Source organism: Rattus rattus, chromosome 16 (genome assembly GCF_011064425.1).
Source record: "Rattus rattus isolate New Zealand chromosome 16, Rrattus_CSIRO_v1, whole genome shotgun sequence".
Classification (NCBI taxonomy): Eukaryota; Metazoa; Chordata; class Mammalia; order Rodentia; family Muridae; genus Rattus; species Rattus rattus.
In genome coordinates this window covers 19928730-19950177 of record NC_046169.1, presented here as the reverse complement: position 1 = coordinate 19950177, position 21448 = coordinate 19928730, and the positions used below count along the sequence as shown (strand labels likewise).

The window sequence follows — 21448 nt, the reverse complement described above, 5'->3', positions numbered from 1 at the left end:
CCAGCAGGATAGACAAAAAGGAAGCCCAGGCCTGGAGAGATGGCTCAGCAGTTAAGACTCCATTGCTGCCCTTGCGGGGAACCTCGTTTGTTTCCCCCGGACTAATGCCAGGTGGCTCACAACCTCCAGTAACTCCAGCTTCACGAGATCCAATGCCCTCTTCTGACCTCTGCAGGTACCTGCACACCACACACACATAGATAAACATATATGCATAATTTTGAATGAAGAAAGAGAGGAAACGGACAGTGGCTAAGGCAGCCTGGGGGCCTACTTGAAGGAGGAGGCTTTAGATTATATGCAGTATCTCAGTAGGAGTTAGGTAGGACCAGGGATCTGGTCTATGAGTACAGGCATATATCCTAGTGTATAAAGGAAATGACAGCTCAGTGACATAGCTTTTACAAAGAAGGCACTCGGGGCCCAGGGGTTAACTTGCTCAAGGTCATGAGATCAGTGACCGAGCCCAAGATTTGAGTCTACACCTCTGTGGATTAAGCTCTGTTTTTGCCAGCACTGGTTGCAAAGGAAGCTCATATTCAGGAGTGCTACCAGCCTCTCTGCTTGCAGTGTGCTGTTCAGAAAGATTCAAGAGCACAGGATCAAACCACTGACCTTCATGTGTTCCCTTGTGCCCTCTTTCTTTTCTGCAGCACAGATTGGACTCAGGGCCTCCTGCATGCAAGGCAAGTGCATTCTACCACTGAGCCACGCCCCCAGCCCCTCATTGGGGGATTCTAGGCAGGGATTCACTGGGGGATTCTAGGCAGGGGCTCTACCACTGAGCCACACCCCCAGCCCTTCACTGAGGGATTTTAGGCAGGGGCTCTACCACTGAGCCACACCCCCAGCCCCTCCCTGGGGGATTCTAGGCAGGGGCTCTACCACTGAGCCACACCCCCAGCCCCTCACTGGGGGATTCTAGGCAGGGGCTCTACCACTGAGCCACGCCCCAGCCCCTCACTGGGGGATTCTAGGCAGGGGCTCTACCACTGAGCCACGCCCCCAGCCCCTCACCGGGGGATTCTAGGCAGGGGCTCTCCCACTGAGTTACACCTCTAGCCTTTTTCAGCCTTTATTTTGATACCTTTTTCAGCCTTTATTTGATATAAGGCTTACTAAGTTGCCAGGGGTTAACCTTGAATCCACTCTGTAGTCAAAACAAGCCTTGAACTCAGAATTTTTCTGCCTCATCCTCCCAAGCCTGGGATACCTCATCCAACTTCTTCATTTTTCTGATTCTTTAACCCAGTAGTTCTCAGGCATATCTTTCCTGAGGGAAGGCTGGAGCAGGGTAGCCAGGGCCCATTTCTGCAAGCCGTATGTACCTCCTGTTGGCCAGCCCCCGGGTGCCTCCTCAGAGATAGTGTCAAGTCTCTGAAATCCATCACAAGGTCCCTAAGCACATGCAGAACATCATGGTCAGGGCAAGGGTAGGCAACGCCTGGTTCAAGTCCCCTCACTTTCTGTCCAGGTTCATTCATTGGTTCTCCACCACATTCTGTATCCCTTATCTCCTCCCCGCTCCTCCCCTCTGTTCTCCATCACTCTGTCTCTCTCTCTGCCATTCTCTCTCTCCCTCTCTCTCTCTCTGTGTGTGTGTGTGTATGTGTGTGTGTGTGTGTGTGTATGTGTGTGTGTGTGTGTGCGCCCCACCCCCCACCCCCGTTTCCTGGAACTCATTGTCTAGTCTAGGCTAACTTCAATCTTAGAATAACTGCCCTTTTCCATCCCTTAAGTGTTATAAGCGAGCCGTGGCTTAAGCTATACGGTGCACCCACGTTTATTTCCTCTTAGTCTCTGCAGCTTGGTTTCTTTAACTTTTCATGGTGTATGGATGGCTAAGTCGAGTGTAGTTTTTTCAGACCTGCCGAGATGACTCCATTGGTAATGCACCTGCGTGCAAGCGTGACTGCGTCGGGATCCCCAGTACTTGCCTTTAAAAAAAACACAGACTGGAGACTTGAGAGGCAGCTCAGTGGCAAAGAACACATGCTACTCTTGCAGAGGCCCCGAATTCGATTCCCAGCACCCACATTAAGCGGTTCATAAGCTCTTGTAATGCCTGCTCCAGGAGATCTAATGCCAACTTCTGACCTGCAGTTGTGTATACACGCTCACGCGCGGGCGAGCATGCACACACACACACACACACACACACACACACACGTGCGCACGCCCACTCGCGGGCGTAATCAAAAAAATAATACTTTAAAAGGGGGAGGGCCATGAGCGTCAGGGTTAAAAGAGGCTCTGTGTGAGCATAAATACACATGTGCGTGCATGCGTGTGTGCACACACGCCCCCATGCGTACACATGAAAATGAGTTCTATCCAATATGGTGTGGGAAGGAGAAGTTTTTCTCAGAGCTGTGACAAAATGCCTGACAGAGAGCTTGACAAAGGAAGTTTGCTCTGACGGAGTCACAGCGTGACAGTAGTCTGAGGCGGGCGGACAGGTGCACGTGCTCACAGTGGGAGGGGAGGCACAGGCGGCAATCATAACCAGGAACACTGCTAATATTTCTGACATCCTGGCAGACCAGGAAGCAGGGGACAAACAGGAAGTGGGAGCCCAGCTATTATAAGCTTCCAGGCCTGCCCACGGTGACTCACTTCTTCCAGTGAGGCTCCATCCCATATAGGTTCTTCAGCCTCCCAAAACAGTGCCATGAGTTCCGTTCAAGGGCCAAGTGTTCAAGCTGATGGAGGGCATCTTACAACCAAATCTTACTTAAGGGGTAGTGGGGATGAGAGCGTGCTAGGGCAGAGCACTGGAGAGCAGGCTCAGTGATTAAGAGCACATTCTGTTCCTCTGGAGGACCCAAGTTCAATTCCCACTGGGTGCCTCACAACCACCTGTAACTCCAGACCTGGGGGAGCTGACGCCCTCTTCTGGCCTGTATAAGTACCTGCACTCACATGTGCACACCCACACAGGTCCACATAATTTAAAAACTTTGCTCAACCATTTAAAAATCATTCTCAGTATGGCAGGTGGTTACTTGAGCAGAATTTTTTTAATATTATTTATTTATTATATATAAGTACAGTGTTGCTGTCTTCAGACATACCAGAAGAGGGCATCAGACCCCCATTACAGATGGTTGTGAGCCACCATGTGGTTGCTGGGATTTGAACTCAGAACCTTTGGAAGAGCAGTCAGGGCTCTTAACCACTGAGCCATCTCTCCAGTCCACTAGAGCAGAATTGAGAAGCAGTGACCCATGCTTCTCAACCTTCCTAATGATGGGACTCTCATGGTGTGGTAACCCCCACAACCGTAAAATCACCTCATGGTGTGGTGACCCTCAACCATACAATTAATTTCATTGCTATCCATAGCTGTAGTTTCCTGCTGTTATGAATCATAATGTAAACATTTGATCTATAGGATGTCTGATGTGTGACACCCGTTCCCTTTGCAGTGGGGACACAACCCATAGGTTGAGAACTGTTGCCATGAAGGAAGGATCATTTAAGGTGGGCCCTGAGGAAGTAGGTAGAGTTGATGAGGTGTCTGTAAAAATAGAAGGCTCAGTATGCAGAGGAGGGTAAGAGAGGATAATGGGGTTTGAAAATGACAGCCACACACTAAATACATGTATGAAATTGTCAAAAGAATAACCAAAGAGAACATCTTTATGCTGGGCCTGATGGTGAGGTCTGTCATTCAGATACAAGGGAGGCAGGAGGATCATAAGTTCAAGGCCTGCTTGAGCTACAAAAGGAGTCTGGCAGCAGCCTGGCTAACTTCGTATGACCCTGTCTGAAAATGAAGAGAAAAAAAAAGGATAGGGGGTGTAGCTCAGCAGGAGAACACATGCCTAAAATCTAACAGTAACGGGGGGGGGCGTGGCTCAGTGGTAGAGCCCCTGCCTAGAATCCCCCAGGGAGGGGCTGGGGGCGTGGCTCAGTGGTAGAGCCCCTGCCTAGAATCCCCCAGGGAGGGGCTGGGGGCGTGGCTCAGTGGTAGAGCACCTGCCTAGAATCCCCCAATGAGGGGCTGGGGACATGGCTTAACTTTACACAAAAAAGTTAGGAGTATCATTTAATGCAATTATGTGATGATGTCATCATGACCTTCATTTGGTATCTTCCTGACTGGCCCACCATCTTTAGGATAATACAAGATGATACCTTGTGAAGTGACTGGGTGAACTTCATTGTATGCTGTAGGGAACCCAGCTAGAGCCAGCACTGTGACTTCCAACAATTGTCCTCTAACAAAATATACAGGCCGATTCTCCACTAAGCTTTGCACAGACCTCCTCACCTTATTGGTTGGAGCTGTGTCACATGACTGTGTATGAGCCCCCCCCCCCATCCCTTTTAGCTGGACTGACTCTGAATGTTTCTAACCTAGAAAGGGTGAGGATTCTTTGGCTGGTGTGCACATCCAGGTGACAGAGAGTGACCACAGCCTGGGGTGGTTTTAGGACACACATAGCATGTGAGCCCCCGACCAAGATGGGTCACACTACAACCCATCTACCTCACTTGCTTCAATCCTCTGTAGAGTTTGTGCCTCTGCACAAGCTTAGAAGACAGCCTCGGAACCCTCGACCTGGTCAGAGAGGCCAGAGATCCATTGGCCTTCTTTTTGTCATAGCCAAGTCTTTCTGAATATAGAGTTCTGTGACAAGAAGAGTACATGCCAGGCTCTTCTGGGACCCTCCTATCAGGCTGCTTCAGCCATCCAGCAGACCTAAGGAGCGGAAGTTCTGTTTTACCAATCAGAAGCAAAACAGGAAGGACCCAGGATACCCAGAAGGGGAGTGGGTTATGGTTTAAATGCAAGAAGTTGAGTCAGAAGATCTGTTACTCTGAAAACCCAGCCAGGTGCCCAAGCTGCCCGGACTCCTGTCACTAAGAGCCTTTTGATAGCCAAGGCCACAACTGGAAGGCAGCATGCTGTTGCTTTGTGTCTGTCTGTCTGTGTTTGGTGTATGCTTGTATGTGGCATATATGCATGCAGGTGCTATACCAGCCCCTCCCTGGGGGATTCTAGGCAGGTGCTCTACCACTGAGCCACGTCCCCAGCCCCTCACTGGGGATTCTGGGCAGGTGCTCTACCACTGAGCCACGCACCCAGCCCCTCACTGGGGGATTCTAGGCAGGGGCTCTACCACTGAGTTACATCTCCAGCCCCTCACTGGGGGATTCTAGGCAGGGGCTCTACCACTGAGCCACGCCCCCAGGCCCTCACTGCTAGGCAGGGACTCTACCACTGAGCCACGCCCCCAGCCCCTCACTGGGGGATTCTAGGCAGATGCTCTACCACTGAGCCACGCCCCCAGTCCCTCACTAGGGGATTCTAGGCAGGGGCTCTACCACTGAGCCACGCCCCCAGGCCCTCACTGGAGGATTCTAGGCAGGGACTCTACCACTGAGCCACGCCCCCAGCCCCTCACTGGGGGATTCTAGGCAGATGCTCTACCACTGAGCCACGCCCCCAGCCCCTCACTAGGGGATTCTAGGCAGGGGCTCTACCAGAGCCACGCCCCCAGCCCCTCACTGGGGGATTCTAGGCAGGGCATCTACCATGGTGACACATGCCTGTCCAAGTAGTTAGAAGCCAGAGTTCTACATCCAGTCTCCACCTTATGTTTGAGACATGGTCTCTCATTGAACCTGGAGTTCTCTACTTCTACTAGTCTAGCTGCTAAGGATCCAGTCTCCACCTCCCCAGATGACAGGCACCCACCGCCACGTTTGGCTTTTGATCTATGGCAGGGGATTTGAACTCAGGTCCTCAGTGTTTACACGGCAAGCACTCTACAATCCCAGTCTGTTGTTACCTTTAAGCACCACCTTAGAAAGCACATTTTTCTTACAGGCATGGTGGCAGCGACCTGTAACTTTAAGGGTTGGCAAACAGAAGCAAGAGGATCATGAACCTGAGTCTAACCTGTGCTACAGAAACCAAGCAAAAGCCCATTTCATTTGAGTGCCCCATAGCAATGGGAAACCCCAAAACTGCCACCTGGATTGGGCATACAGTTAAGGTTTCTGGTTCACACTGCCCTGTGCTGAGTCTTGGCATCACCGCTCTATTAAAGCCTTGCCAGCAAACTATGGTGAATACCATTGACAAGAGCATTTATGGTACTGGGCAGTGGTAGCATAGGCCTCTAATCCCAGTACCCAGGAGACAGAGGTAGGTGGATCTCTGTGAGTTCCAGGACGGCCAGGGCTATACAGAGACCCCCTGGGAAAAAGGAACATTATGGGAGAAAAGGTTAAAACTACCCAAAATCTGACTAGATCTTTATCACTCTCCTCAGTGCACTGAACTGAGGTCACTGCCGGGGTGCATTTTGGGAAAGATGGACTAGCCCCAGGAAGGTTCCAGACAACCACACCTAGCAAGTGTGATTGTGGGCAAGACCTGCTCTGTCAGTGCTATCAACTTCTTAACTGTAAATTGGGCATAACGAGCCTGGGGACGTGCTCATGCCAAGGCTGCAGTGATACTGTAATGACTTGACAAGGTGCCAAAGAGATGATTTAGTGGGTAAAGCCCTTGCCGTGCAAGCATAAGGACCCGAGTTCAAACCCCAGGTCCCACATAAAAACATCCAGGAGTGGGGATGAGCACTTGTAATCCCAGTACTAGGCAGGCAGGAACAAAGGATCCCAGAGTTCATCGACCAGTCAGTCCAGCCTAACAGAAGCCAGATCCCAGTGAGAGACTTTACCTTTAACACATGGAGATGGCTCAGTAGGTAACAGTCCTTGCTGTGGAAGCATGGGGACCTGAGTTCAAATCCCTAGCACCCATGTAAAAAGTTAAGCACGACTCCGTGCAACACACTGCACACATAAGAAAGCAAGAGTGATTACTGCTCTTGTGGAGGACCTGGGTTCGGTTCCCAGCACCGCCGTGGCAACTCACAACAGCCTGTAACTCCGGTTCTAGAACACCATCTTCTGACCTCTGCAGGTTCCTGCAGGCTCTGACCACCCAGGAACACAAGCATGAAATGAGCACATAACTGTTCTTTTTTAAAAAAAGAGATAAACAAGGAAGATGGTTCCTAAGTAATAATGCCCAAGGTGTACACACACACACACACACACACACACACACACACACACACACACACATGGTGCCTGGTTCCCTCTTAACGTTACAGAGAGAATGCTATATCAACAAGTGCTAGCTAATGCCAGTCCTCCTATACAGAGCCAATTCCGTACACATGGAGTTCTGTTCTGCTTTGAGGTGATGCTAAGTGCCGATCCCGCCTCTACCTTTGGAAGTCATTGGTCATTGAAGTGGGACATCCACGATTTCTTACAGCTTAAGAGCTGCAAACAGGTCAGGCTTGCTGGAGGAGGCAACTTCATCTAAATCAGGATCAGCTCCGCGTGGGAAGATGTCAGGAGGTGCTAGGGATGGGGGAAGGCACACCACGGCTGGGTAAGAGCAGGAATGGGTGGGTATGGATAGATCAGGAGAAGGATGCAGGTGACGAGTGCACAGGGGGAGCCCCAGAGGAGTCTGGCTGCTTCCGGCCCAGCCCAGGTGATCTGTGCAGCTAGGTCGTGTGGAGACAAGGACAGTGAGCAAAGGCTTATGGGCTAGAAAGTGATGTCTTCAAGGTGCGGGCTGCCAGCTCACCACTAGTGCAAGCCCCAGCCTGGTATGACTGAGTCCATGGTACATTTGTGTATGTCCCTGAGTCCATACACAAAGCCAACAGCATGCGAATGCTGTGTTCTAGGCTGGGCACAAAAGAATAAAAGGAATTCTGTTCACTGAGCAGAATAAAAATATGGGGGCTGAGGAGATAGTAGTGGAGATGGGGCCTGACTCAGTGGTCAAAGTGCACGCCATGCAAGCATGAGGACCCAAGTTCAGGTCCCCAGAACCTATATAAATGCTGGACGAGTGTGATAGCCCACCTATAATCCCAGCCTTGGAGACAGAAACAGGATCCCCAGAATAAGCCAACAGCCAAACTAGCCATATTGACAAGCTTTGGGTTTGATGGAGAGGCCCTACCTCAATGAATAAGGTAGAAAAGCAAGACAGCACATAAGACAGCAAGCTTGGGGCCCATAGGCTCTTTCACATACATGCATACACATACAGTACATACATGCGCCACATGCATATATGATGTGCACACTGTGCACACTATACATATGTGCATACACACATGCATATACCACATACACATGCTCATGTGCACACACCATGCACACATCATACACTGTGCACACACTGTACTTGTGTACACACACATACAGTACACACCCACCACATGCATATACGATGTACACAGCATGCACGCTATACACATGTATGTGCACACATGCATATACCACATACATATGCTCATGTGCACACACCATGCACACAGCGTATACATGTGCACACATATTCGTACACTGTCCATCAAAACAGACAAACAGATGGTCTCTGCCTATGGCGGAAGGTAACACCCCACAGGCTTGACAGGGTCTCCCATAGAATGGATGTCCAGGTGGAGGCCAATCCCAGGGGTTAAGGATCTCTGCTGTGCTGGAGTTCTTGCATGCGTCTGGAGAGATAACTCCATTGGTAAAGCACACAAAGACCTGAATTTGATCCCTAGAACCTGAATTTAAAAAGAAAAGTCGGTTCCTAGACCTGACTGACTCATTCAGTGAGAGATCACACCTTTTGCCCCACCTGTCTCCCACATACCCTATTAGAAAGCATCTGAGGTGGGCTCGTTTCCTTCTGAGACAGGGTCTCCTGTCCTCCGAGTTGGCCTCTAAGTAGCTATGTAGGTAAAGATGGCCTTGAGTTTATAATCCTCCTGCCTCCCCCTCCCAAGGGCTGAAATTACACACACCCAGCGCCACATCCAGTTTCTGAAATCGTTTTAAAATCTGTAACCGCTCTCGACGCTCTGCGTGCAGACGCTACAGTTCCTCTCCCTCTCTCGGGGACCCTGTGTCTGGCTAGGTCATAGAGAATAGTCTCCCTGGTGCTCTTCACCCCTTAGAGCCTTGCTTAGTAGGAAGCCAGCCGCCATGTTATGAGGACACTCAGTCCTCAAGAGGTTGAGGCAGGAGGATCACAGGTTCAGGGCCAGCCTGGGCTCCATGGCAAGACTGCGTCTCCAAAGAGAAGAGAGAAAGGATCAACTGACTTGATTTGAAACTCAGGGTCTCTGTTGAACACCGTTTGTTCTGGCATTTCTCAGCTTCTCGGTCCTCTTTGTCACTCTGCCTAAAGGCCCCGGTTGACAATGGTTTCTCTTTCCTTCCCCTCTTACAGGGAGGAACATTTTCTGTTACTACACGGTAGAGCTAAGACCCACATGGGGACTGGGATGTTCCTAGACGCTTGTCTAGCATGTGTGAGACGCCGTGTTCCATCCCCAACATAGCCAGCACAGGAGATGAAGGCAGGAGGAGGTGGAGAGGAGGAGGAGGATCAGGAGTTCAAGGTCATTGTTGGTAACGTGGAGTAGGAAGGCACTGGACTACATAATACCCTTTCTAAGACAAAAACAAGACACAGGAGCCAAAGAGGAGAGCTGCCGGGATAGAGGTGGGGCCTCACTCTCCCCCTTCAGCAGCAACTATTGAGAATATAAAACACACTGGAGAGAGAGTTCGGTGGCTAAAACACTTGCTGCTCTTCCAGAGAATCCAAATTCAATTCCCAGCACCCACGCTGGGCAGCTCACAACTGCCTGTGACGGCTCCAGCAGGTCCTCACACACAGACACACAAGTACACATAATTTACCTCTGAAAAAAAAAACCCTCAAACGGTAAACATTAGATGAAAAAATATTGGCAAGGAGGTAGAGAGATTGGACCCCTCACACGATATTGGTGGGTACATAAAAATGCATATTAGTAGCGGAACGCTTTCTCCAAAGACTTTAAAGCAGAGCTGGCAAGATGGCTTCGAGGGTAAGGCCACTTGCTGCCGTACCTGATGGTTTGTGTTTAATATCTGGAATCCACGTGGGTGGAAATAGAGAGCCAGCTCCCACAGGTTGTCCTCTGAGCCTTACACAGGCACTGTGGTATGCATACCCACAGACAAAGACACACACAAATACAAAGAAATAAGTTTTTAAAACATGTTAATAAGAGAGCTAAACATGGTAGCACACAACCGTCATCCCAGCGCTCAAGAGACTAAAGCAGGAGTTTAAGGCCAGCCTGAGACAGACTAGCCTGGTCTACAGAGACAGACTAGCCTGGTCTACAGAGACAGACTAGCCTGGTCTACAGAGACAGACTAGCCTGGTCTACAGAGTGAGTTGAACAATGCCAGCATGGGCTACATAATGGGACCCTGCCTCAAACAAGAATCTAAGAGAGGAGGCTGGAGAGATGGCTCAGGAGTTAAGAGCGCTTGTTCCTCTTGCAGAGGACCTGAGTTCTGTTGCCTACAACCACAAAGCAGCTCATAGCTGCTGCTCCAGGGCATCTGAAGCCCTCTTCTGGCCTCCATACTCATGTGCACATACATACATATGCATACACATAACTAAGCGTGTGTGTGTGTGTGTGTGTGTGTGTGTGTGTGTGTGTGTGTGTGTGTGTGTGTGTATTCCAAGAGAGAAGGAAAACAAATGTGCACGTCTGGTATTACATCCTGAAGAGGTGGAAGGAGGATCACGTGGAGCCTATACATCCCCGTTCCCAGCAGCTTGATTCACAAAAGCCAGAACAGGGAAGAAACCCAAGATCCGCCCAGCAGGTGACTGTGTAAGCATTTTATACATAGCCATGATGCAATACCATCCAGCCTTCAAGAAGGACATGCTGACAGCTGCCACAGCCTGGATGAGCCTTTAGAACTTGATGCTGAGGGACATTGGCCAGTGGGGGAGGGGGGACAGTTTAGCAGTCTATGTGACTCTTGCGAAGATCTCAGAGCAATTCAATTCATAGGCAAATTAGGCAGACGTGGCATCCCAGGCACTTAGGAGGTGACAGAAGGGAATGAAGGTCATCCTTAGCTAACATCGTGAATTGGAGGCTAGCCTGGGCTATATCAGACCCTGCCTCAGAAATCATCCTAGAGGGGTCGGAGCAGAAGAGTACTTACTGTAACTGGCTGGCATGGTGGCATATGCCTTTAATCCTAGCACCTGCAAGTGGATCTCTGTGAGTCCCAGGACAGCCAGGGCTACATAGTGACACCCTGTCTCCAGGAGGCGAGGGTTGGAGGGTGGGAGAGGACTGCTCCTACAGAGGAACTGAATTCGGTTCCAAGTCTTACCAAGGGCGACTCATATAACTGTGACTCCAGCTTGGGGAATCTGATGCCCTCTTCTGGTCTCCGTGGATACGTACACTCACAAACCTGTGTGTGTCCATTAAATCTTTACAAAAGAAATACTAAAAATAGTAATAGGGACAGCGTATGAGGGCCCAGGAGCTGGAGGAGGGGCACAGAGTTAGTGCTTAAGGGTGTCGGGTTTCAGTTCTGCTAGATGAAGGAGTTCTGGAGACAGGTGGCCTTCCCGGTTACACAACAGCGGCAGTCCCTTCTGCCACAGGACTGTGCAGAGAGTTAGGATGGCAAGGTGTATATTCTACATGCATTACCATAACTTAGAAAATGTTTTAAAAGGCCTGACATCAGGCTGGAGAGACGGCTCAGTGGTTAAGAGCACTGACTGTGGGGTTGGGGATTTAGCTCAGTGGTAGAGTGCTTGCCTAGCAAGCCAAGGCCCTAGGTTCGGGTCCCCAGCTCAAAAAAAAAAATAGAAAAAAAAAAAAGAAAGAAAAGAAAAAGAGCACTGACTGTTCTTCCTGAGTTCAATTCCCAGCAACCACACAGTGGCTCACAACCATCTGTAATGGGATCCGATGCCCTCTTCTGGTGTGTCTGAAGATGGTAACAGCATACTTACATATATAAAGTAAATAAGTTTTTAAGGAGCTTGGGGGCATGCTCAGTGTAGAAAATTCACCTAGAATCCCTAGTGAGAGGCTGGAATATGACTGGGTGTTAAAAAATTTGCCTGTAGTCCCCAGTGAGGGATGGGGTGAGGAGACGCATCTTTGTAGAAAAAAGCTTACCCAGAAAAAAAGCGAGGAAGGGAAAATTTGATTTTGGAGCTAGGGTGCTCTCCTCCTGCCTGCCCTTCGACATCAGGACCCTTTGATGTCCAGCCCTTAGATCCCAACCTCCGAAACAGCGAGCCCTCGGGATCTGAGGTCTTCATGCTAGACCGACCCAGGGACCAGCCTCCCTGGTTCTCCACTCTGTGTAGCCTGCTGTGGGACATCTGAGTGCCAGAGTCAGTAATAACCCAATGATAGAACAGTAGTGTGTCATGACTGTCCAACAAAACTCGTCTAGATGGATGGATAGACTGATCATTAATTAAAGGATGGACAGCTAGGCAATGGATATATGATAGATAACATGGATGGAGATGGATGGGTGGATGGACGGATGGATGGATGGATGGATGGATGGATGGATGGATGGATGGATGGATGGATGGACAGACGGATGGAGGAACAGGTAGGTTGATGGATGGACAGGTGGGTGGATGGATGGATAAATGGATAACCTAGGAGCTGGAGAGATGGCTAGGGTTAAGAGCACCACTGCTCTTCCAGAGGTCCTGAGTTCAATTTCAGCAACCACATGGTGGCTTTACAACCATCTGTAATGAGATCTGGTGCCCTCTTCTGGCCTGCAGGAATACATGCAGGCAGAAAGCTGTATGATGTATACATAATAAATAAATAAATGTTTTAAAAAATGGATAACCTATATCCATAAACACATAGATTCATGGATGGGTAGGAAATTAAGTCTGTACCTGTTGACTATAGCTATAGTTGTTTTTTGTTTTTTTTTTTTTTTGTAGCCCAGGCTAGTCTCAATTCAGAGTGTTGCTGCAGATGACCTTGGACTTCTAAGCTTCCTTGGAAGGACTCTACCTTCCAAGTGCTGGGATCACAGGGGTGCAGCACCACACTTAGTTTATGGAGTACTAGAGATAGCATTCGAGGCTTTATCATGCTAAGCAAGCACTCTGCCAACTGAGTACATTGCCAGCCGGGGTGTGTGTGTGTGTGTGTGTGTGTGTGTGCGCGCGCGCGTGTGTGTGGTGTATGGTGTGTATGTGCGTGTGTGTATGTGGTGTGTGTGCATGTGGTATGTATGTATGCTGTGTGTGTGTGGTGTGTGGTATGTGTGTGTGTGGTGTGAGTGTGTGTGTCTGTGTGTGTGTGTTAAAGGTTGATTGCCAGCTGCCAGGGTTTTGGGGTAGCGTGGAGGTAGCATGGCGTGAAGTCTTGACCAGTGCATGGATACATTCAGAAATCATTTTTTAGGAAGCAAAATTGGGGGGGGGTTAATAAAGACTTTTAGCATTTATATGTATCCTTTGAGGACTTCATACACGTGTACAGTGTGTCCTAACCATACACACTCTACTCATCCACCCCTGCTTGCCCTACTCTCCCCTTCTCAGTACCAGCCCCTCCCCCCAACTTCATGTCCTGTATTATTTATTTTTTATTTTATCCCACTTAAATAACAAAAGAAAACTAATTACACAAGCTATGGATGAGGACTCATGCTAGGAAGGAAGTGAAGAAGAGAGAAAGAAAGGAAGAGAAAATACTTGTTGCCCACAGCAAGGAGCACCGTCTTTGGCCTGGTACTAAACACTAGTGTGGCATCTTACTTGTCCTCCTGGCCACCTCTCCACTCACATTCTCTGCCTCTGGCATCTGGATGTTGGCGCTAGAAGACGAACTATGTGGCTCCTCTCTGAGGACCACTAGCCACCCAAAGAAAGCCCAGGAGACAGAACCAAGAACCACAGGGAGCTAGAGAAGTGGCTCGTGGTGAAAAGCACTTGTTGCTCTTACAGAGAACCCCAGTTTGGCTCCCAACACCCACGTCAGATAACACAGCTCCTGTAACCCCGGCTCTGCAGGATCCATTGTTCTCCTCAGACTTCCATGTGCACTTGCACTCAAGTGCACAGACAGATAGACAGACAGACCCACATAAACACATATTTTAAAAGATCTTTGCAGAAAAAGAACTGAGAACCACAGCTTCCTCCCAGGGATCATCCCACCTTTCCTGGTAAAATGTAGCTGTCACACAGGGCGGCTCAGAGAACAAGAAGACATGGAGATCCTAGACATTGTACCGGCTTCCTCTGGCCTCGGATTCCTGAATCTAGGCACTCTCCCAGGGATCTGGGTGACACTGGGCATGACCAAGGATTCCCACCAACCTAAAGTTCCTCGCTGGGGGCCTCCAATGACCAGAAGGGTGCAGGCTTCAGGAAGGGGCACCGCCCCCACACCACACCTTGACTAACTCTCCATCCGTGGTGTTTTGTTGTTTTGATTTGGATTTAGTGATACAGTATAGCCCCGGCTTTGCTTTGAACTCACAGAAGTCCTCCTGCCTCAGCCTCCCAAGCAGCCTCCCAAGCCTCCTGTTACACTGGATTTTATATGGTACTAGGGATAGAACCCAGCGCCTTGTGCATGCTAGGTAAACACTGCGACTGAACTTCATCCCTGACCCCTTAGGGTGTGCGTATGTGAGCATGTGAACACACATGCGGAAGCCAGAGGTTAACTGTGGCTGCTGTTCTAGGCTCTGTCCGCCTTGGTCTTTGAGATGGGATCTCTCACTATTTTAAAGTTCACCAAATAGCCTAGGCTGGCTGGCCAGGCAGCAAACCCCAAGCTTCCCTTTCCCTGCTAACCTGCTAGGATTCCATTCAAAGTGACGCAACCAAGCCTTTTCGCACGCATGGACTCTGGGAATCGAACTAGGGTCCTTGCGTTTACGAGGCCAGTTTAGATCTCACCAGGTGCAGTCAGGTGGAGAGGTAGTGCTTTACAAGCTTGAAACATTTAAATCTAAAATCCAGGATAGGGTGTGGTGCCTCAGAAAGGAGTGAGTTGCCCACCTTTATGTGCATGCAAATGAAGGTTACCCAGAATTCTTTGCAGTCCCACCCCTTTACCCGGTCTCCTATTGCCTTCCATCAGAATGATGCCAGGAAGTCCCTCCCCTTTTCCTGAGACCCGGTCTTGCTGTTCGGTTCAAATTGGATATTCGCCTGCAGCAGACTCCTGAGTGCTGAGGCTCTAGGTTTACATCGCCACATGCAACCTTCTGCGGCGTGTGACTGTGTGTGGTGCGAGCGAGGTGCGTGGTGCGTGCACGTGTGAAACTGCAGGTGCCGTGCCCTCGCGCTCTTGCAGAAAGCGTCTCAGGACATCGGGCGTCTTCTATCAGTCTCTCTTAGTGGCCTGATAGGATCTTCCACTTAACAGCAAGCTCCTGGTATCTGCCAGCCTCAGTCCCTCAGTGCCAGGGCTATAGGCACGCATAACTATGGCTGGCTTTTTACATGGGTGCAGAGTTATTCAATCTCAGATCCTTAGGCTCGCAGATTGAGCACTCCTGCCCACTAAGCCTTAGCCTCCTGTGGTTTCAACGGGGACCTTGTGATAAACTGGGCCGCTAATTAAATGAGCACTTATAATGTCTCTTCCTTATCGGGTCCATACATCTCTGAGATGGCTTTCCGACTGATATTGGCCTCCAATTCACCCTACCAGTCTGCCTTTCTGGCTGCAGGTGTGTTTCTGAAACAGGGCTTGGCCTAGCCATGGCTTGGGGACTTGTGGCCCAGGATGCCCTGGGGAGAGGCCCTAGTGAGGGGCCTCATTCTGCTGGTTGAAGAAGCTGAGAGTAAACAGATCGAATTTCCAGAGGCACTCGGGCCATCCAGCCAGACGGCCACACTGATTGAAGATTGGAATGTTCTCAGAGGTGACTCAGCGCCTGGGCCCCTGACCCGGGCAGCCACGGGCCTTGGCTTTGCCGGGTTGTTGGCTCCAGCCAGGCCCAAAGGAAACAGCCGTAGAATTTTGAAAACCAACTGACTTGAGTGACTGCACGTCAATCCCCTAAGGGTGATCGAGCGACTTTAGTGTGGCCTGCTGCAGGCTCAGGGATCTTCCAAGTTCATTGCGAAGCAGGCAACAGGGAGAGAGTGGATATGAGACATTTGTGCCTGGCCTGGGGGCTGAGGCAGGAGGATCTCAAGTTGCAAACCAGCCTGGGCTACATAGGAAGAAATAAGAGGGAGGAGCTAAAGGGGAAAGGAGGGGCCATGGGGGGAGGAAGAAGATGAAGGCAGGAGAGAGGGAAGGAGAGGAGGTAAATGCTTTTCAGACAGTCCACAGCAGGCCGAAAAGGCAAATGTAAACAGCCCAGCTGGGCCCCGAGGAACCCTGGGATCGAAGAGGGAAAGTGGATGGTTCAAGGCCCCAGAAGGCTGCTCCAGAGCTGTCACCCACTGGAGAGAAGTCCCTTAGGGAACCGAGAACAGTTACCACCTGCAAGAAGGCTAGAGATGGGGCGGGAGACCTGTGGTTTCCAGAAAGGCTCTGGGCAGCTAGCTAGAGGACCAATCACAGCCCAGAGGCAGGATGAAGTGAAGAGGTCACCGGTGAATCTAACTGGGTGGGGAAAAAAGCCACCCAGCTGGCAGTGGCTTTGGGCGTGTGTCCTGAGGCAGAGATGTGTGTAGATAAAAGGACAATTTTTTTTTTTTTTTTTTTTTTTTTTTTTTTTAAGAGTGGAGGAAACCTGAGCCTCGAGGAGTGGCTCAGTGGCTAAGAGTGCTTACTGCTATTGCAAAGGACCCTCCTTGGGTTCCCAGCACCCATGTTGGGCGGTTTCACAACTGCCTGTGACTCCAGCTTTAGGGGACTCACACACAAACTCACAATTAAAAATAAAATAAATCTTTTTCTTTTCTCAATAGAGAACTAGCTCAGGGCAGTGGCTGCTCTTTGACAGGGCTCCCGTTCTGGTCCCAGTACCCACATTAGCAGTTCAGAGCCATCCATACCTCCAGCTCCAGGAAAGCTGATGTCCTCTTCCGACATCCTTGGGCACCAGGCATATATGGGGTACACGTCCACATGCAGACAAAACACTCAAACACATCAAATAAATGTCTCTAAATAAACTTTTTTATTTAGAGAAAACTTGAACCTGGAAAGGGGAAGAGACCAGGTGTAAGGTGACAGTCGGCAAAGGAAGTGATCCTTTAAAACGAGGCACAGGGTCGCAGGGGTTTGAGAGGAGCCCTCGGTTGACATCTATATTGTAGAAATGAAAAGGGCTAAGCCAAGTATGGCGGCACATGCCTTCATCCCAGCACTCGGGAGGCAGAGGCAAGTGGAATCTCTGAGTTCAAGGCCAGCCTGGTCTACAGAGTCAGTTGCAGGACAGCCAGGGCTACCTGTCTGAGGGTTAGGGTAGGCGCTTAAAGGGTTGAATGGATAGGGAATGGGGTTGAGTATGAGGGAGGAAATGTCTAGGCTAAAAGAGTAGTGAAGGTCATTTAATGATGGGACAGACACAGGGGCCACAACAGACAGACAGCTCAAAGAACTGGCCATCAGCCAAACGGAGTTTGAGTGGCACTGACCTAGAGAACAACGCACTGCGGTTACTAGGCAACCGGTCAACAGCCTCAGGCAACACCCCAGCTGAGCCCTCCAGGGAATGTCATTTGCAGTTAATAGTGTCTAGGATGTGGGGAGATGGCCAAAGGACCACAGATTGCTTAACGGCCAGGGTTGACTTCCAGTGTGCTTCTTACCTTCCTGTGTTGACAGAAAGTTGGGCATCCTTGGGGGGTGACTGGACTGTGTGCAGAACAAAGAGCATGAGGAATTCATTGGGTCTCCAGTCCCATCATGGGACGGAGAAGGTGAGCACCTTGAACTCAGCGAGGACAAGGCAAAGAAAGACAGGAACAGATGCAAGCTGGGGTGGTGTGGCTTTCACCTAGAATCCTCCAGGGAGGACCACCTATCTAGAATCCCCAACTGAGGGTCAGGGGGCGTGGCTCAGCATCAGAGTGCTTACCTAGACTCCTCCTCCCAACCCCCATGAGGGGTTAGTAGTATGGCTCAGTGGTACAGCACCTGCCTAGAATACTCTAGTGAGGGGCTGGGGACGTGGCTCAGTGGGAGAGCCCCTGCCTAGAATTACCCAGAGAGGGGCTGGGGGAGTGGCTCAGTGGTAGAGCCCCTGCCTAGAATCCCCCAGTGGAAACCTATATGCACATCTCAGATATAGAGTACTGGCTTAGCATACAAGGCCCTGGGTTTTATCCCTAGCACTTCCAAAAAGAAAAACTAGGTATTCTAGAGCATACTTGTTACCCCATGACTAAGGAGGATGAAGCAGAAGGATAAGGAGTTGAAGTCTGGAAGGAGATTGCAGTTGCTGCTTCTAGACTGGCCTAGAATTCACAGTGTAACCCTGTCTGGTCTCAGATGTACAGCAGTCCTCTGAGGGGCTGGGATCTCAGGTGTGCTCTTCCTGATGCTCTGCCAGGCTGGCACTGTGTAAGTACTAAGGGAGTTCTTCACAGACGATATGAACTGACTTTTCCCTCACATTCTGACGCATGATGAGACCAAACCCTGGCCCCTGCTGTCCTCCTGTCCTAATACAGATAGCTTCAGACCGTGGAGTCGCATGTGAGGAAAAGGAGGTGGCTGCTGACCGAGGTGACACCATTGAACAGAAAGTTTCTAAGGAGGGAAGGGTGAGACAAATAGCCTCGGAAGTCATGGAGCTTCTAGATAGGCGGGTGGGCTCAGTCCATCACGTGCTTGCTGTGTAAGCGCGAGGACCTGAGTTTGGTCACCAGAGCTCCCACTTCAAAAGCTGGGTGAACTGTCACATGCTTGTAACCTCAACATAGGGACGTGAAGATTGGGAGCTCAGGACTCAACTCACTCACTGGCCCGTTAGGCATGTGGAGTCTCAAAAGTTGTCCACACACGCAACGTGGCTCACCTACATGCATGATACATACGTGAAAGGGGCTGAAGCAATGGAATTGCTGCGACCTCCAGGCTCTCCTGGGTCTCTGTGCAACCGTGAAGACCTGAGTTTAGATCCTAGCACCTAATCATATCTGGTATGGCCCTTGCCTGAAATGCCATGTGGCGTGGGTTGCGGGTACAGAGACAGGAGGTTACTGGAGCTTGCTGGCTTCCAACTTAACTAAAATAACGTGAGCAGGGTGGAGAGATGGCTCAGCGGTTAAGAGCACTGACTGCTCTTCCAGAGGTCCTGAGTTCAAATCCCAGCAACCACATGGTGGCTCACAACCATCTGTAATGAGATCTGATATCTTCTGGTGTGTCTGCAGACAGCTACAGTGTACTCATATAAATAAAAATGAATAAATTTTTAAAAAGATTTAAAATAGTGCATACTCCAAGTTCCAGAGAGACCCTGTCACAGAGGAATAATGTGACTGATGGAGGAAAACACCCAACATCCTCCCCTGGCCTCTCATACATACAGGCGCATGCATCAGGACGTGTGTGTGTCTGTGTCTGTGTGTCTGTGTGTGTGTGTCCCACACATGCATACACAAATAATAAAGAGGAGACAGATCTGAATTTCTAGATCAGTGTTCTCAACCTTCCTAAGGTTGCAACCCTTTAATACAGTTCCTCTTGTCGTGACTCCCCCCACCATAAAATTATTTCCTTGCTACTTCATAACTAGCTGCTGTCGTGAATCGTAATGTAAATATCTGATATGCAGGATATCTGATATGCCACCCCGCAGGTTGAGAACTGCTGCCCTAGTTGGGTCAGGTGAAGTGAAGCTCACAGACACAGGGCCCTTGGTGACCAGGGAGAGCAATAGGTCCCTCTGTCCCCTCTGTCCCCTCTGTCCCCTGGCCCTCTCTGAGCCAGTACGCTCATTGAATTGAGATGGACATCCAACAGCTGGCTGGCCCCCCGGGACATGTCACTTCAACGGCTTATTTATTTATACCTCATGTCCACAGAGGCCCTGGTTGCTGTCCGCTGGTTGTTTATGCCCTCTAGACCAATGTGTCCGGTCTATTTCTGGAGTGTCCCTACCGCCTTGAGGGTGGCTGGAGTAAGCGTCTTGCCCATTTCCTGAATACCAGGCTCTCGGGACAGTCAGGAGGTCCCATCTTTCCCAGCATGCACCTGTCTCAACCATCTGGAAACTGAGAGCTTCGAGTTCTTCTTTGAGGATGTGGAACCCCGATGCGGGAACCCCACAAGAATACCGATAGCCACTTACAAGGCGATGGTTTGCTGTTTTTCTTTGAGGCCCTTATAAGAATTGCAAGTTGACTGGACAGTGGTGATGCTCACCTTTAATCCCAGCGCTTGGGAGGCAGAGGCAGGTGGATCTCTGAATTTGAGGCCAGCCTGGTCTACAAAGTGAGTTCCAGGATAGCCAAGGCTATCCCGAGAAACTCTGTCTCAAAACAACCAAAAAAAGAAAGAAAGAAAAAAGAAAAAAAATGTTCCACATTGGCTATGGAACAGACATGGACAGAGAGGTCCCTGAGAAACCAAAGAGAGCTGGCGAGACGGCTCAGTAGGTGAAAACAACTACAGCCAAGTCTAATGACCTGAGTTCTAGCCACAGAACTTACATGGTGGGAAGAGAGGACCTGCCCCTGCCAGTGGGCCTTTGGCATCCACACATGCATCACTGTCTGCTCACAGCAGAGACACAAAGAAATGAAAAGGGAAGGGGCTAGAGGGGGAATTGAATGTGTGCTGGGGCCTAAACAGGAAATTAACGAGACAAGAAGTGTATACCCCCCACACACACCAGCCCTAAACAGGCACTTTCTTGGAAATTGGTTTTGCTGGTTGGTCACTTGGCTTCAGTATTTATGGATGTGTCTGAATAATGTGCCTGTGTATGTTTATGTGTGTCACATGGAGGTCAGAGGTAGTAGGCTCTGCTAGAACTAGACCTACCAGCAGTGGTGAGCCCCTGGATACGGGTGCTTAGACTCAAACCCAAGTGCTGTGTAAGAGCAGTAAGTGCGTTCACCTCAGAGCCATCTCTTTAGCCTCTTGAAGGTCAGGTTTGTGATACGTCATTTACACGGAGCAAGAGATGCTCTGTTAGCCAGTTGTGGTGGTACACATCTGTAATCCCAGCCATTTGTGGGTAGAGGATTTGGAATCGCAGGTCAGCATTGCTAACGTAAATGATGAGTGAGTTGGGGGCTAGCCTAGGCTACTAGAGACTGTCTCAAAAGAAAAAGAGTCACCCGTTTTCGTGGATAGTTCTTTGGGGCTAGGGGTGTGGCTCAACGGTAGAGTACCTGCCTAGAATCCCCCAGTGAGGAGCTGGGGGCGTGACTCAGTGGTAGAGCCCCTGCCTAGAATCCTTCAGTGAGGGGCTGGGGGTGTGGCTCAGTGGTAGAGCCCCTGCCTAGAATCCCCCAGTGAGGAGCTGGGGGCGTGGCTCAGTGGTAAAGCTCCTGCCTAGAATCCCCTGGGGAAGGTCTGGGGGCGTGGTTCAGTGGTAGAGCACCTACCTAGAATCCCCTGGGGAGGGTCTGGGGGCATGGCTTAGTGGT

At 50.1% G+C, this 21448-nt stretch overlaps 1 protein-coding gene across 1 annotated transcript in view; it reads left to right on the top strand.

The window, feature by feature from the left end:
• Castor2 (cytosolic arginine sensor for mTORC1 subunit 2) overlaps positions 1-21448 on the top strand; it is a 39832-nt gene that overhangs the window by 3793 nt on the left and 14591 nt on the right. The window lies entirely within an intron of this gene.